At 38.0% G+C, this 18981-nt stretch overlaps 1 long non-coding RNA gene across 12 annotated transcripts in view; it reads right to left on the bottom strand.

The window, feature by feature from the left end:
- LOC137495912 (uncharacterized) overlaps window positions 1-18981 on the bottom strand; it is a 461128-nt gene that overhangs the window by 241298 nt on the left and 200849 nt on the right. For 11 of the 12 annotated variants that reach the window (XR_015493066.1, XR_015493070.1, XR_015493062.1 and 8 more), the window contains one exon: window positions 10776-10949. This is a non-coding gene — a long non-coding RNA (uncharacterized LOC137495912). Of the gene's footprint in view, window positions 1-1805; window positions 4053-10775; window positions 10950-18981 lie in introns of those variants that run through there. The other variant, XR_015493072.1, reaches the window with a different exon arrangement.

Here is an 18981-nt window from a genome sequence, read left to right on the forward strand (position 1 = left end):
GATGGATAATACACAGGTTTTTACATTTCAGAAAATCTTTGGTTCAATCTTTAAAAATTTGACTTTCTGGGTTATTCTGTTGAACGCAAACAAAGATATTTTGAAAAATGTAAGAAACCTGTAACCATTAAGGTCCATTGAAAACAAATACTATGGAAGCCAGTGGTTACGGGTTTCCAACAGTACAACAAGAACTCAAACATGTCTGTGACAAATGAAGGACGGGCAAATGATGACTGACTTTAAGTTTTGGGTGAACTATCCCTTTAAAGGGAGTCATGGGTGTTTTAAATCAAACCAGGACACCGAAAACAAAATTTGTTGTGGACGAGCAACATGAAATGTGCTTTTAAGCAACCCTAAAATACTATACTTTAGCACGGTCAATAATATAGATGTGAGACTGTAAACTTGCTTTAAAATGCACCTCCTACTAGGCTTACTCAATGCTGAGAGAGGAATAACAGTGTACAAAGACTGTCGCTGTGTCTGAAAGAGCCTGCAATGCTCTTGTGAGGAGTAATGCTGCCCTCTGCTGTTCTCAATCTGTCTTCTGTTATTGTCTCGGGTCTCACATGAATATATTTCTGAAAAATAAAGACTAAAAAATAGCAAAATTCAAACCACCAATGATAGATATAGAGCACAGAAGATATATAAGGTAATAATCACACAACACAGAATCTCACTAGTGTTAACATTGCGTAGGCTCCCCTATTTTTATTCGTATTTTTTATTTAGTGAATTTATTTTTCGGTAGATGTGTTTTCCAGTGATATTTGCCTCCCCCTGGTGGTCGCACATTGAGTCTACACTGTATAAAGTAAAGGTGTTTCAAATACCCTGTTGAGTACTCAAGAATCTGCAAAATGCTTTTTAAGTGCCTTAAAGCTCTTTTTCTCAAAAAAAAAAAAAATTATATATATATATATATATATATATATATATATATATATATATATATATATATATATATATATATATATATATATATAATATTTAAAAAAATAAATATAAATAAATAAAGGAGTTGAATGAGAAACCACTGACAGTCTTTGTAGCACTTGCAGGACCCTTCTGCAGCAATCAGAATACCTTTTTTAAATACTGAGGTTCCGGAGTCACTTTTTCCTCACACTGAGACCTCGGGTCACTTTAAAAGTTATTAGAAGAACTCAAATTCCAAAAAAAAAAAAAAAAAAGAGTTACTGTAAAATCTGTAAACTTAAAAAATGGTTCCTGGTCATTCCTTCAGGAATCCTTGAAGTTCCTCAGAGAACAGCCCTTTTTGATAGGGTCTCTAGAGGCCCTAAAGAGGTTTCCACTGGGTGGCAATGTGAAGAACCCCAAAAGGTGCCTCCAGGAACCTTTCATTTTTACAGTGTAAAGAGTACGGCAGATTATTGACCACACTATTGCCATTTTGAGACAATCATTGCAGAAAATATCAGTTTTTCTTTATCTCAACTTCAGCTCTGTGTTTAAACAAATCTATTTTATACTATCAAAAATGTATATATATATATATATATATGGGGAGAGCAGGGCACAAAGTAACACTTTTTGGTTTTGGCCAAATAATGAACAAAGTAATGGGGTTAGACAAATAGTTTTTTACCAGCAACACACAAGCCTCTCCTACAAATGAGCACTGGTTGTATGATGGCCAGACCTATCGTTTCTGTGCAGTATTGCCAAAAGTGCCTGGAGTAAAAATGTTACTATTTACCCCACCTGCTGGGCAATTTATAACAGAGGGTTAGTTGTAACACATGCTTAAAAGGCAGATTTCACACAATTAATTTAAATTCAGTTTTTTTTTAATTAGAATATTTCCTCAGAAGCGTTTTTATTTTTTATTTTACATAGCGCAGTATCTTTATGTATGTTTTTATCTATTGGATAAACACATTTGGATTTATTATTACTACTGTGGAATGAACCGCCAACTATTCCGACAAACAGTTGAAGTCAGAATTATTAAACCCCCTGAATTATTAGCCCCCCTGTTTATTTTCTTTTCCCCAATTTCTGTTTAATAGAGAGTAGATTTTTTCAACACATTTCTAAACATAATAGTTTTAATAACTCATCTCTAATAATTGATTTATTTTATCTTTGCCATGATGACAGTAAATAATATTTGAATACGTATTTTTCAAGACACTAATATTCAGCTTAAAGGGACATTTAAAGGCTTTACTAGGTTAATTATGTTTATTAGGCAGGTTAGGGTAATTAGCCAACTTATTGTATAATGATGGTTTGTTCTGTAGACTATCAGGAAAAAAATATTGCTTAAAGGGGCTAATAATTTTGACCTTAAAATGGTGTTTAAAAAATTAAAAACTGCTTTTATTCTACCCAAAATAAAACAAGTTAGACTTTCTCTAGAAGAAAATATATTATCCGACATACTGTGAAAATTTCCTTGCTCGGTTAAACATCATTTGGGAAATATTTAAAAAAGAAGAAAAAATTCAAAGGAGGGGTAATAATTCTGACCAAATGTACATGTGAATTTATGTTTTTAAAACTTCATGCAGTCTAAGAAATCTGGGAATGGGAAGAAACAAAAGGAGAGTGCTAATGTGTTGTGTTGATGGGATACATGCAGTGTGTGAGAACTGAATATTGACAGCTGATCAATGTTCAATAATCTGCCTGCCGGAGAGCCGGTGAACTGCATCTGATCCCTTACTGCTGCCACTGCTAATGGGCACAATGAGAGACTAAAACCCCATGAGAACAAATGTCAGAACTGCTTGAAGAAAGATGAATCCACTACTAAATAAAAAGACAATGGAATAAAAACAAACGAAAGAAGGAACAAAAGAAAGAATAAATGAATGAATGAATGAATGAATGAATGAATGAAAGAATAAATGAATGAATGAATGAATGAATAAACGAACAAACGAACGAACAAACGAATGAACGAACTAACAAACGAACACTGCGCATGTGTTTGGACTGTGGGAGAAAGCGGAGCACTTAGAGGAAACGCACGCCAACATTGGGGATAACATGCAAACTCCACACCGAAATACCATCTGACCCAGCCAGGACTTCAACCATTGACCTTCTTGCTGTGAAGCGACAGTGCTAACCACTGAGCCCTGAATTTAAACAGATTAAATTTATTAATGTTCAACTTTATTTGTTTGTTTAGATTCAGCTCATATTCGCAACCAGCCAAAAATGTAGTACATACATAGATTTTTTTTTTCAGTGCATTAGTAGTAGTATTTACAAATAATATTGAAACAAAAAGAGTCACAGTAGTTGGTTGAGAAATGTGACCTGTAGTTGACAGTCCTGATAAACCCTCAGAGAGGAGCATCATGAACCCCGTGTGGAGACTGACTGGATCTCCTCATTAAAGCTCTTTCTTGTTTGTCATAAACTGACTGCTCTAATCCTCCTTTAGGCTTAAATCCTGTCACAGAGCTAAAGGGCTTTATCTCCACTCGTGCCTTATGAAGTAGAAGCTTCCTCTTGCACAGCACTCAATACTTTGCCATTAGTGGGACAATCCTGTGGGACGAGACCTTTGGCTCCCATTAGAGAAGTCAATAGAGCTAATACTGCACCTGTATGCAAAGCCTGAGGGTCGAGATGGATATCTCTCTGCATCTTTGGATGAAATATATGTTAAGTATAATGCTAAAAATGTTTTATTGTAATTTTAATAGATTAAAAAAATGTAAATTATATATATAGCAACGCAGTGGCGCAGTAGGTAGTGCTGTCGCCTCACAGCAAGAAGGTCGCTGTTTCGAGCCTCGGCTGGCTCAGTTGCCTTTTCTGTGTGGAGTTTGCATGTTCTTCCTGCATTCACGTGGGTTTCCTCCGGGTGCTCCGGTTTCTCCCACAGTCCAATGACATGTGGTATAGGAGAACTGGGTAGGCGAAATTGTCCGTATGATTGTGTATGGATATTTTCCAGAGATGGGTTGCAGCTGGAAGGGCATCTGCTGCGTAAAAACATGTGCTGAATAAGTTGGCTGTTCATTCCGCTGCGGCGACCCCGGCTTAATAAAGGGACTAAGCTGAAAAGACAATGAATGAATGAATATATATATATATATATATATATATATATATATATAATTTAAGTTTTTTATTTATTAAAAATGTCTACAATGAGTAAATTGTAAGTAGAGATGGTAGTACACTTACTTTCATGAATGTGGAACCTAATTTGTTGTTTATTTTTTGATTTTTTACATTTTATACATTGTAAATAAAATAAAACTAAATAAAATAAACAAAAATAAAAAATTATATTATCAAAAATATTTATTTTATTTTATTTTATTTTGTTTTATTTTATTTTATTTTATTTTATTTTATTTTATTTTATTTTATTTTATTTTATTTTATTTTATTTTATTTTATTTTATTTTATTTTATTTTATTTTCAGATGATTTGGAAATTTAGCTGTGCAATTATTTTCCAGAATATCTAATTCAATCAACTTGGGCTAATTAAATTGCCAAAAAAAATCATTTTAATTCAATAATTCATTCTATTTTCTTAATTTGATGTTTTCTTTCCTTTTATTGTTCTAATAAAAACATTAGTGCAGTAGTGCTTTTGATGTTTAAACAATAGTGCTATGTTGTAACACTGGCATTATGTACAGTTATTACAATTAATACAATTAATACAATTAATACAATTATATTATATTATATTATATTATATTATATTATATTATATTATATTATATTATATTATATTATATTATATTATATTATATTATATTATATTAAAATAGGACAATTCCAGTTTATTTTCTCCAGTGTATCCTTTCAAATTTGTCCCTGTTTTTCTCTTTTTGTTTTGGCTGTGATGGCAGCTCAGTGTTCAGGTCACAGGCTCAGACAACAGGTGGATGACTATGATAAAACACATCCTGAGAGACATGAATGAACAGAGCATGAATGAAACAAGAGCAGAGAACAACTGAGCAGAGGAAAGCAGAAACAGAGATTCAGTGTGTGTGTGTGTGTGTGTGTGTGGGTGTGTGTGCGTGTGTGTGTGTGTGTATCGCGGCAATGCAGGAGCTGTGGTGATTCAGGCCTGTGGTGCTGATAAGAGCGCAGTATTGTGTGTGAGGGGCCGAGGGGCTGCACTGATCACGCCAGGACACGCTTCAGTGATAAGACCACCACGCTCACACTGACCAACACTACAGCCAAAGCAAACTCTTTACTTCAGTTCACTGACCGAGCGCTCACAACACAACCCTGACTGGAAATGCTGGAAGATGCAAAACGTACACAACTGAATTCATCTGCATACCGATGATGCTCTAATGGGCTTTCGAAGCATTGTCTGTGTACAAAATATAACAAACTGTTGACATGAAACACGCACATATTAGTAATCTACTGTAAACTTCCTGACAAAAGTCTTGTCGTCGATTCCAGTTGTAAGAGCAACAAATAATTACTTGACTTCTAGTTGATAATTTGGAAAAGTGGCAGAAGGTAGATTGTTTCTAATGAATCATCATCACAAATACAGAAGAATCAGTATTCTTCCCTCACCTGGGGATCTCCTCATACACCACCATTGCATAGCATTCACCTGGATGACGGCAGCCATGTTGCGCCAGGTTGAGCACCCCCGGCTGACCTCACCATTACCACTTCCGGCAGCAACCTAGCTTTCCCATGTGGTCTCTCATCCTGATACTGACCAGGCACAGCCCTGTTTAGCTTCAGTGGGTGACCATATGAGAGTTGCAGAGAGCTAGCTGCTGGCAAACATGTAAGCTAATACATGTTAGCAATGCTTTAAAACATATAGCAACATGCTGAAACATGCAAGTGATATGGTAAACATGCAAGTAACATGCGAAAACCCGGAATACTATAACAAATGGTTACCTTGCAAATCACACATCACATCAAATGCCACTAGCAACTACACAGCAATTCATATGAAACTTCAAAGTTTTGATACTAAAACTGATTCAAACATAAAACCTTCAACCTTTAGGCTTTTTTTCTTCTTCAAGTAAACACTAAAGTTTGTCTAGGAAAAGGTTTTATGTATTGTTTTAGTTTATATAGAGTCTTTAAGTTCTCAAGTTCTAACATTTAGTCTTTTTTGATCAACTTAATGGATTTTTTTTAACTTGATACAGTTGAAACCAGAAGTTTACATACACTCTAAAAATTGTTTTAAAAGTAAAAAAAAAAAAAAAGTCTGATGGTGAATCATACTAAACATTTACTATTTTATGTCCGTTAGGATTACCTAAATGATTTACATTTGCTAAATGCCAGAATAATGAGATAATTTGAGAATTTTTAATTAATTTCTAGACAGTCAAAAGTTTACTCACATTTCCTTGGTATTTTATTTAGCTTTGCTTGTAAACCTTATAACTTTGGTCAGTTGTTTTGGGTATCCTTCCACAAGCTTCTCACAATAGTTTGACGGAATTTTGGCCCATTCCTCCTGAGAGAATTGATGTCACTGAGTGAGATTTGTCGGCTGTCTTGCTCGCACAAGCTTTTCAATTCTGCCCACAAATTTTCTACAGAATTGAGTTCAGGGCTTTGTGATGGCCACTCCAAAACAGCCACTCTGTTGTCCTTAAAGCACATTTTAACCAATTTGGCAATATGCTTAGGGTCATGGTCTGTTTGGAAGACCCATTTGTGGCCAACTTTTCATTTCCTGGCTGATGTCTTGAGATGTTGCTTCAGAATTTCTACATAATGTTCTTTCTTCATGATGTCATCTATGCTGTGAAGTGAACCAGTCTCTCCTGCAGCAAAACAGCCCCACAACATGATGCTGCCACCCCCATACTTCACAGTTGAGATGGTGTTCCTAGGCTTGTAAGCTTTCCCGTTTGTCCTCCAAATGTAACACTGGTCATTATGGCCAAACAGTTCAATCTTAGTTCCATCAGAGCACAGGACATGTCTCCAAAAATTATTATTTTTCCCAGTGTAATTTAGCAAATTGTAATCTGGCTTTGTTGTTGATTCTGGCTTGTTGATTTTCCCATGTTGTCACACAAGGAAGCAGTGTGTTTGAGGTTTTCCTTAAATACTATTCTACAGTTGTGCCTCCAATTAACTCAAATGTTGTCAATTAGCCAATCAGAAACTTCCGAAACCCTGACACCATCATCTGAGCTTTTTCAGAGGCATAAAACTCTTATGTAAACTTGACTTTCAAGAAAAGTTATAACAATTTCTTCAAAAATATCTCTCTCATTATTCTGCTATTAAGCATAACAGAAACACATTTGATAATCCTAACTTACATAAAAGAGAAAAATTTTAGTCACCTTAACATCTGACTTTTTTTTTTTTTAAATGGTTATGTGCTTTTTTATTCAGGGTATGTAAACTTCTGGATTCAACTGTATAGGCCTATTAAGTGAGACTAAAATGTCCTAATACTTTGGGGTCACCTTATCCTCTGACACCAAAGCAGAGGAAATATGTTGCCCTGCCCAGCTCAGGCCGTAACTTAGAAAATAACAGAATTAAAAAGGTGACTTTAGAAGGGATTTTAGGAACTTTGAAAAGGTGAAGGAAGGTTAATTGAGTTACAAATCTCTTCTTGTTCTCACCTGGCCTTTACCGAGGACAGACTCAAGGTGAGCTTGGGTTCTTCTTGTGTGCTCAGCGCTTTAAGTGACTTTGTTTTGGTCATTTTTTTTCCGCCTTTTTCCCCTGAGCTGGCAGGATTGTGACGAAGACCCCCTTTCGGCGCGCCAGCCGTTTAAAGAGTGTTTACTCGCCACCATATGGCAGATGGTGCAACTTGCCCCACTCCTTAACATCAACAGTCAGTGATTAGCATGTTTGGGCTACCTGAAGAGAAGGACAGTGTGTGTATGTGTGTGTGTGTGGTAATATTAATCATAGTGTGCATCTGTGCGACCAGCGGAGGCATGGCGGGATGCCATACTGCTGCCCTCGTTTTCTGCTCGGGCGGCTGCGTAATGACTCGCCCTTTACCTCCACACCCTGTGCAATGATCACAGATAATCACAGGCCATCCGACGAGACAGAAAAACATGCTGAAAACCCTGAAATAATGACACGGAAAGGCACAAATAAAGTACGGACAGGTTGTTCCTTTACTGTTAGGTTACGTCATGTTTCTTCAGAAGGATAATGTGTCCTCTTTGAGTCAAAGGACACTGTTGGTTTAAACTGCAGGACAGAACTGAAGGATAGTTTGGCTTCAGTTGTGATCAGATAGTCAATATATCTCAAAATGGTCAATATAGACAGTTACCAACCTACATCACACATGACTTAACACGGTTGCCAAGTTGCAAAAAAAAAAAAGACAAAAAAGCAATAGTAAAGATGTTGAGTTGTGCGGTAGGATGCCAAATTCAAATTACTTTTACCGTACACCACACTGATTTAATGCTAACTGCAGACGTCTTTGGCTAAAAAGGAGCTGAATGAAGAGACAACCTAATTAGAAATGCTCGACCCTGCAGTCAGGGCCGGAGTGGGACTCCTTTTTAGCTTTGGAGTTTCAAGCCTTAGACTGGCCCACCTCAGTCGATGACTGACTATATTAAAATAACGTCAATTCCAATTCAGTTTCAAATGACAATAACACGTCTTTTTTAAGGACACAGCTGCTTTAGAACTTCAAATGTTTTTCATAAATATGAGAACATTAATTCTTTATAGATATCCAGTCCTTTGTAATGGTCGTCACACACACAAAAAATATGTACACCTACATAAGGTTCGAACTCGGATCAGCGGTATCTTAACGCAACGTGCTAACCACTAGACCGTGATAGCTTATTAAGCACTGCAATGTTATCCACTGCTATTGATGTCTACTCTTTTTTTAACCCTACTCTTTTCTCCCCTTTTTAGATTTCTGATCAAGTTATGTCAGATTTATTAATGCAGTGAATCATTTGATTTTCATTGAGCAGGTGTAATATCAATTAATATTAATTAATATTCACTAAGGTGCCGCTGTTTGGGGTGGAATGGGGTCAACATTGATCAACATTAACCTGTAGGCTGCATTTTGCTCACGGGGCTGCGAGAAAATAAATAAAAAGAGCGGAGCTGCGGGAAAATAATGAATAAAAAGAGTGAGGTTATAGTCAAATAAACAAATAAATGAAAAAAGTGCAACTGCTGAGAGTGCGAGCAGCTAGGGACACCGGCCCTCGCAGCCAAAAAAACGGACCGGCCCACCGGGAATTCTCCCGGTTCTCCCGATTAGCCAATCCGGGCCTGCCTGCAGTTCTCATATTATATCAGGTAAGTTCACGATATGCTGAATCATACACATTACTGGTTTTTGATTGCAGCAATGATTTCAGCAAAAACAGTTACATATAGTGAATTAAACTGCGGACACTGAATGCTAATAATGAAATGTGAAAGTGTAAGTTATTAAGGTAAAGTTGTTTTAATATTTACACATTCATTCAGTGCCAACCTGTAACACACCCTATATTGTTTACCAAGGCACTTTGAATATTTGGTCTGAAATAACCTGCAAAGTGAATTGAAAACAACATTAACACTTTTTTTTTGACTGTGAACAATGTTGTACTTTGATAGTCACTGGCTGCTAATATGACTTCGCTATTCCGAGTTTGCAAATAATACTTTTATGAAATTATATTATTAAGGAGAAAGTCTGAATGTCGAATATAAAACCAACTTTATCACTTTGAGTATGTTCACATATCCTGCCGAACAGTAGTTCACTGTCAGAATGCAGTCATTTTGCTTGTTGTTGATTAATTACCCAGGCCTTAACGTTAGCTCCGTCTTCTTTCCTTGTCTTTGGCTGGGCAGAACCTCAGTTTTTAGCTCTACACAGTGTTAAATCTGGTCATCATGGAGCATTATTTCTTGCACATGACCTCACAGAACAACATTGTTGGCATCCAAAGACTTGTAGACCTTTAACTTCTCTCTTGTAAAACACTTGGAGCTTCAATGAGATTGTAAATTTGGGGCTGGATGCTTGGTCATTTCGTCTTATTCAATATCCATCGCAAACGGACCTGTTAAACGAACGCCACTCACTTTAGTGTTAATTTTGCTGAATCACTGTGCTTTTCACTGGATGATAAGCTGTTATAATTTGCTGAAAGAATTTTGTAAATAATATATATATATATATATATATATATATATATATATATATATATATATATATATATATATATATGATGTGTAATCAATATATCTTATTTCTAAGACAACAACAAACTCTGTACAGCATCGAATGTCATTCCCTCGCAGTAAATGCTAGAGCTCCCAGTTTCTGTCACCTCCCTGCACGGTCACAATTCATGAGGTTTATTACCGCCCTATTACCAAATTGGTGAAGTTTGTTTCTCGCCACTGTCATCACTGGCTTGCATGGTTTAGGCCTTGTGGAGGTGTTCATCGATGGATTTAATCTTCAGTGTTTGACTCTTAGCAGTGAAAATGAACACACACTGAACTGAGCTAAACTGAACTGAACTTCAACTCTGAAAACTAGACTTAAACAGTTTTAGTTTACTTTAATCTTCAATGTTAAGCTGCTTTAACACAATCTACACTGTAAAAGTGCTAAAAAATAAAGATGAATTGAATTGAAAGGTATTAAGGGAAGTTTATTTATAAACTAATTTCGAGAGGTTAATTTGCCAATGATTGACATAGTTGACCCCATATTAGCTGTCGTTTGATTCACCAATCAGACTATTCCTAACTTAGTATAAATAACCAAAGCATCTTACCTTAGTCATCTTCATCTTGAAGAATCCCCTCTTCCACCCCATCTCCTCCTCTTTTTCCTCTATAGGGCAGCACGGCGGTCCAGTGGCTAACACTGTTGCCTCACATCAAGAATGTCTCCGGTTTGGGTCTTTATTCAGCCAGTTCACATTTCTGTTCAGAGTTCAGATTTCCTCCTATACAGTCCAAAACATGAGACATAAGTAAATTGACTAAACCAAATCAGCACCATGGACGAATTTCACCAGCAGCATACTTTCATAGCAATCCTTAAGCAGTTAGGGGGGTGAGTTCTCAAGATCTACCTAAGCTCAAACTCCCCTCTCGCCCTGCAAATGGGAGGAAGCCCTGGGCTCGAGGATCTTATGAGCTTAGGGCACTCTTCCTAGACAGCATGCCAAACAAGCTTTATTACCAAACGTCAGCTAAGTGTGTACTCTTGGGCCCCGTTTACACTAGTGCGTATTAGTTTTAAAATGGCGTTTTAGAATGAAAACGATCCGCGTCCACACTCGCGTTTTACCCAGCGTTTCTGAACTGCTCTCCGTCCACACCAAAACGCTGAAAACGCACATCACGTGACCACACACACACACTTTGGCAATCGCTGGAGCCCATCTACCCAGATGAGAGCTCTGCTAGTCGGACTTCTCATCAAGCATCTCCCGCTGGATCTAATCTCACTATATTTATTAAACGTGATATTTCATTCATCTTGTTGTCTTTATCTAACGACATATTCCCTGACTTTGGTCACTGGAATCTATTACTTGTTCTCAGGTAACGTGTTTTGGCTGAGCGCAAAGATAAGTTAATGATTACTGTAAGCACGTAGCCTACATTCTGTATATTGACTGATCGCTTGCCTTTATTTCCTATAATGTATAAACTTATTGTATGTTATACTTTTATAATGGCCATTATCGATTATTAAAACTGATATTCAGCAAAAGAGAGGGTGTGTTTCGTATTTTCACTGAAATTGAAAGGAGGCAGTTGTTATCGGCTCCGTTTTGTTATAAATATGCACACAGTGAAGATGACGCTCATGCAGCACGACGCCTCAACATTTCTGCTGTCTGTTTAGTTGTTAATATTAAAATAAAAATAGGCAGTTCCTTATATCAAGTTTACATTTTATTGTTGAGAAAGTGAAACAACGTAGCCAGGGTGATGTGAATGAAGTTATAAAGTACACTGTTCCCTGTGAAGATTGACGCGTGTCCTCGGTATGTTTTCCATATCAAACTGAGAAGAAGAGATGCAGCCTTGATCAAACTTGCGAAGTCTGAACTTACACGGAGAAGATTCAGGACTGAACTGTGTGTTAGGCTACTTAATATTGAGGAAAAGCCCCAATCAGAGAGGCGAATGTCTGCAGCCCCGCCTCCGTTTTTAGATGTCTCCGTCTTTCCCCATCCACACTGAGACGGAGCTGCAGCGTTTTAGAATGAAAACGGCATCTCCAGCGTTTTCGAAACGCTCCGTTTTCGGCGCTCGAGAACTCCGGCGTAGTGTGGACGGATGGCGTAACCGTAGCAAAACTTATGCGTTTTCAAACTAAAACGCATTAGTGTAAACGGGGCCTTGAACTGTACTGAACTTGTACTCTTCATTAGTAGTTATAAAGTATGATCTTATTCTACATCCTTAATCCTATCAAAAACCCAAACTCAACAACAACCTTACAACTATTAATAAACAGCTAATTAGTATTAGTTTATTACAGTTTTTCTCATTTGGTTCGGCTCATTTCTTGAAACAGGAATTACATTCTCAACACTATAAGATTGTTTTGTAAAACCGTCTTACAGTCTTACCGTCTTACACTCGATGTTCACTCGTGTCTCAAAACTAAATTTCCTTCTCATTTAAACAATCAGTGCCCCCAAAATCCTTTGTCACTTTGGCATTGCGTAAGCACTGCAAGTCAAAATGTTTAGTTGTTTTGTGACTATCGCAGAGGACCACTGAAATATCCTTCATGTCCACCTTTCAGTCTTAGCCCAGTTTTTGAAAATGGTTACTCTACTGTTTTTATGTCTTTTGATAGAATGCAATTGTGTATAAAACTAAATAAAATAAATTCATCATGAGCTTGGAGGACTGCATCCATACAGCTCTGCAATGACTCAAATCACTTATTAATATAAGGGTGCTTTCACACCTCTGAATCGATTCAGTTGTTCCGAAACAGAGATTACAATTGTTACATTGTTGCTCTTTGCTCTTGGAGCAGTTCGCTTTCACATTGCAAAGCTTCTAATCGGACCTAAAGAGCTAAAACAAGTCACGTGCGAGTAAACTCTCCTCACATTGGTCAGAGTGTCAGGGTTTATTTTGCAGAGTCCCGCTAAGCTGTCAGGAGAGGTGGTGGTTTAATGGTGATTGACAGGGTGTGCGCGCGATGTGTCTGAGGAGAGATGCGGTGGGGAGGGGTTAGAAGAGTGCGCGATGTAGCCTATTTGAGGACCGAGAGGGAGACGCGAGATTACCGGGAGATAATCACTTGTTTGCGGGCATCTGAAGACTCGCGAAACTCCAGGGTTTGTTTCAGTCGAGCCGAGACCACCTCATTCAAGCGATCTCAGAGCGACTACTTTGGCGTGGAACAGAGCGCGATTGGCCTGTTCACATATGCCAAACGAACCGCGCTAACTGGGCAATCGATACACGTTCCAAAACAAAAGTGTAGGTGTGAAAGAAATCTAAGTCATCTGGAATGGCAAAGAAAGCGTTCTTGCAGGACTCCCAGAGATCATCAAGATTCTTTGGATTCACATTCAACGCCTCCTCCTTCTTAACCCAGGCATGCTCAATAATGTTCATGTCTGTTCACTGGGCTGGCCAATCCTGGAGCACCTAGAGGCTATGAGAAGTATAAGATGGAACGCTATCCTGCTGAAAAATTCGGCCTCTCCTGTGGTTAGTAATGTAATGGGCATTTTCTCACCTCTCAAACAGCCAATTTATCAAATTTATATCCTAGTTATTTAAGAACAAATATTGTTTTTTTGTGTGCTTGAAATATAAACTGCATGTTTATTTATTTTCTAACAAATTGTTTATTTAAGCAGCCGTTTTCAGGTTGACCATTAATTAATGCTTCTCTCTACTTGAAGTGTGAAAAGTTTCTAGAAAGATAATGTGCTGTGCATGTTAAAAGAGCTTCATTAAGGGTGAAACATTTAATCAGTATGTGGCATGTTAAACGCCAGTTAGTCACACACACATACACACGCACACACACACATTCTATCATTAAGATGCTTGAAAAATGAAAAGACATCAAATAAGACAATAGAGTGCTAATTACTTGCTCAGGATAGCTTATAATTATTGCTGATTGTCTTAGAACGGCAATTAGGAGGACAACTCTAGCATAACAACCAAATACAGTCGCCATCTCTTTCCGTTAGTCTTTCTCTGGTTTATGTCTATGAAAATGAATGGAAGTGAATGGATCAAGGATGATTAGGAGGAAAGATGAAGATTAAAAAGAAAAATCAGAACTGAGTGGCATATAGTGCTGGAAAAGGCTGAAAATTAAAAAAGTTAAATAAATTGCAGATCCAATATTTAGTTTTTAAAAATAAACGTAACCGCTCAAGAAAGTAGATTACAAAAAAATTGACAAATACTTTTATTCGCATGGATGCGATGCTAGTTGACATTATAATGCAATGCTAATCGACGCAGGTTTTTACCACAATGGAGAATATGATAAAGTAATTGCAATGAGGTCCACGGCCCTTTGGCCACCGGGAAGAAGGAGGTGGAGAACCGACGCAGTTTTAAAATGATTTATTAATAACAGTGACGAAAGCTCCTCACGGAGGCTGCCGTCTAAACCAAAACAAACGGACAAACTGAAAGCAAAAGTAAAATATGTCCGGGCCCGGTCCTCTCTCGGCTTCCTCTGCCATCGTTCCTCCTTTTATTGTCCAGAGCTCCTTTCGTGGGATCCGAGGCACGTGCGCACCGCAGGTGTATCCACTTATGCGGTGGCCTCACTCCGTTCCCACGGCTCTCGGCCACGCCCCCTCGCCACAGTAATATATTTTCATGAGTTTTCAAGTGGGCTTGGGTGGTTAAAAGATTAAACTGAGAAAAAATTGTCATTTAAATAATACAAAAAATTCTGAATTAATTTTTAAACTATCTTTTCATCAACAAAATACTTGAAAATAACCAGGAAACGTTTCTTGATCATCAAATACTCATGTTAGCATTTTATGTGACATTAAGACAAGTGCAATGATGCTCAGGAATAAATTACAATTCAATATAAAGGCCCAATCCCAATTCTATTTTTGTACCCCTACCCCTTCCCCTTGGCCCTTATAACCGAGGGTGAAGAGGAAGGGGTTCAAAATTTACCCTTAAGAATTGGGAAAGCACTACATCACCAGCACACGTCATCATATGTCCTCACGATCTCCTGCTTCATGTGAGATCAGACTATCGCTGTAGTTATTCTAGTTATGTTTTTTTTTTTTTTGGTAGTTATTTTCAGGAAATCACAGAAGGCATTTATTCTATTATCATAACAATCTAATGTGACAATAAGATCGTAACTCTACTGTGTATTTACACCGTGGCCATATTCATCAATGTAAACACACCAAAAACAACATTAGCATTATAGCAGACACTGTAAAAAGCTCATTGACAGCCACTAGACATTACTGACAGGGTATTTGAGTGTCAGAATGCTGTGGGACTGCTGTACAGGAGTTAGAGATTATAGATAGCGAAATTTTGCGTTTTTTTAAGCATTTTTTTTAAAAGCATGACTGTAAAACAAGAATGCGGTTATGAATATATTAAAACATTTGTTTGTTTGTCGTAAAAATTCGTAATAATGCGAAAAAAAAATACTAATTTGTGGATCTCCTTACTTTCGGGTTCAGCAATACTGCCGTTGTGGCTGGTATATTCTGGGAAATTTTCTTACCCCTTGGTTTCAAGTGTGGTCCTGAAAAATCTTCGTTCTAATGGCTATTCACCCCTTCCCCTTAGCCCTATGACTTCAAGCTAAAGAGAACTGGGACACCCCTACCCCTTGGCGTGCATGCGCAAAATGAAAGGTAGGGGTAAGGGGAAGTGCTAAGGGGTAGAATTGGGATTGGGTCATAGTCAAATAGAAAACAGTTGAAATTGTAATTCATTCATTCATATTCCTGCAGCTTAATCCCTATTTCAGAGGTCGTCACAGCAAAATGAACCGTCAACTTATCCAGCATATGTTTTACGCAGTTGTTGCCCTTCCAGCCACAACCCAGTCCTAGGAAAAAACCCATTCACTCTCACATTCACACACACTCTTTACACTACAGACAACTTAGTTAATCCAATTCGTCTGTAGCGCATGTCTTTGGACTGAAGGAGAAATCAGAGCACCCAGAGGAAACCCAAGCCAACACGGAGAGAACATGCAAACTCCACACAGCTGAGACTTGAACCAGCGACCTTCTTGCTGTGAGGCAACAGTGCTAACCACTGAGCCACCGTGTTGCTGTGCCAACCAATTTGGTTGCTCAGTTTTGTAAAGAAGGTGATATTACAAGATGTAAAATCAAGTTCAAGTGTTCCCAAAACATCTCTATGAAGTATCAGCTTATAAGAATTCATGGATCTGTCATTATATCATGTTGTGATCACAACAACAACAATTAAACACTTTTGTGTGTGTCTCTTTAAATGCAAATGAGCTGCTGCTCCCTGCCTCCTTTCCAGAGCCTTTACAGCTTGTACCTCAGATACTCCAGAAACAGCAAACCTCAGCATATATTTTAAAGCCTTGTATAAGGCAAAAGCACACACACACACACACACACACACACACACACACACACACACACACACACACACACACACACACACACACACACACACACACACACACACACACACACACACACACACACACACACAAAAACAGTTTACTTGTAGTTGATTATGTCTGTGAGTGTAAAAGTTTTTTTTACAAATATAAAAGTAATTTCATCTATACTGTATTCGCATATTAGATCTGTGCAATGGTCTCCCTTGGACATGAAGACAAAAAACAACTAACACAACAATTCAAACCAGGCCCTGTTTCCAATTTTAATTTGAGGGTATTGTGATAAACCAATGCTATCTCATGGCAATTTGGAACTTTTTGATTTAGTGGCTATTTTGTATGAATTTGTACAATCTAATTCATGCAATTTTGTACAATTTGCTTATCCCCCAACGGTTGGATTCAGGGGTGGGGTTTAGACTCATGCCTCCTTTTAAAAATCACACATTTTCGTATGACTGAACATGGTTCAGTATGAATTTGGACGGATTAGACACTAAAATGATAAATAGTTCAAGAGTTCACACTGATAATCAAAAAAGCGTAATTGGCATGCTGTCGCGGGAGAGTGCCCTGAGCTCGTAATATCCTCGAGCCCGGGGCTCCCTCCCATTAGAAGGGCGAGAGGGGAGTTTGAGCTCAGGTAGGTCTTGAGAACTCCCCTGCTTGTCGCCGTGTGAGAAGTGTAAACTAAGGTTGTCTTGGGTGATATTTTGATTTAGTCGATTAGCTATGGTTTATGTTTTTGGATGGTGGGAGGAAACCGGGGAACCTGGGAAAAACCCACACGAACACTGTGAGAAAATGTAAACTCTGCACAGAAACGCCCGATAGGAGGTTGGACCAGCAGTCTTTTTGCTGTGAGGCAACAGTACTAACCACTTGGCCACCGTGTCGCCCTATCAGAAAAAAGGGGAGGAAGTAGGGGTGGAAGGGGGGTAAACTTCAAGACAAATATAACTTGGAGTGAAAAACTCTGGTTATTTATAATGTTTTCGTAATTATCTAATAGGGCATATTACGGAGCTAATGAGGAGCCAGCAGTGTTGATCATAAGCATAGTGTTTTTTTTTCCCACTAGAAGTAAATTGTTACAGGTTTTTAGCTTTTTTTTTCCCGAGTATCTTCTTTTGTGTTCAGCAGAATAAATAAACGCATAATGGCTCACAACCACTTGATGCACCATAAATAATGAGTCCTTTTTAATTTATTTGGGTGAACTGTCTCTTTAAGAAGGCTAGTATGCCACACCAACCACGTGACTGTCTGTTTTCCCGAACGTAATCAACAGTGGCTCTACATTAAACGAAGCCCACAATGTGTTTTAGTTCATTGTTGGATTACCATCATTATAACGCCGCCTGTCTTTTTTTTGTCTTCCAACATGATTTGCTTTAATTTGCTCTCTCCCTCTTTTACTTGGCAATAAAAAGCCGGCAGTTTCCCTAAGGATTTGGGCCTCTTAATAAGATACAGGCGAGGCCACTGTTTCTCTGATGGTGTCATCTCTTTAATTAGATTTCTCATTATTTGTGTGGCATAAGAACTGAATCTACACTCGCTATCGGATCAAAGGCACCATCCGGACGTCAAGATACTGTAATGTGCTGGAGAGGAGTCTGTTCAATCAGTCAGCACCGTTTGATTGTTTCTTCATGCTTTTATAGGAAGATCTGGAAGGCTGCACTATAGAAATCTGTTGATATTAGATAAAGCGCAGGCTTGTGATAATACATTTGCTTATTCTGACTGGGGTATTGATATTGCAAAGTTATCCCATTCTTAAAGGTGCCTCTTGTTTTTTGCTGTCTCCTACAATAGGTTTACATCTGTAATATATCCACTGTAGTATCAGCTTATTTTTTTTAGAGTCTGAAACAGTTAATTTAAGAATTCAGTTCTTCTAAGTAATGACTTTTGCCTTCCTGACTGGTAAAGGCTCAGTGTGTGATCTGAATTTTAGCCCTGAATGCTTTCTCAGCACTTGTAAAGCACAGTTACATGAGCAATGATAGTTATAACTTATCAATTATAGCCCGGAAACAGCCTTTTCTTAACATTTAAACAACACAATTCAAACTCTTCCAAGCCTCACCTACATTTTTTGAGGCAAATGAAGACCATGGACATACACTCACCGGCCACTTTATTAGGTACACATTACTAGCACTGGGTTGGTCCTCCCTTTGCCTTCATAACTGCCTTAATCCCTCGTTGTAGAGATTTAATAAGGTACTGGAAATATTCCTCAGATAATTTGGTCCATATTGACATGACAGCAACATGCAGTTGCTGCAGATTTGTCAGGTGTACATTCATGATGCGAATCTCTCCTTCTGCCCCACCCTAAAGGTGCTCTA

This window comes from Danio rerio, chromosome 6 (assembly GCF_052040795.2).
Source record: "Danio rerio strain M-AB ecotype USA chromosome 6, GRCz13ab, whole genome shotgun sequence".
In the NCBI taxonomy this organism is placed as follows: domain Eukaryota; kingdom Metazoa; phylum Chordata; class Actinopteri; order Cypriniformes; family Danionidae; genus Danio; species Danio rerio.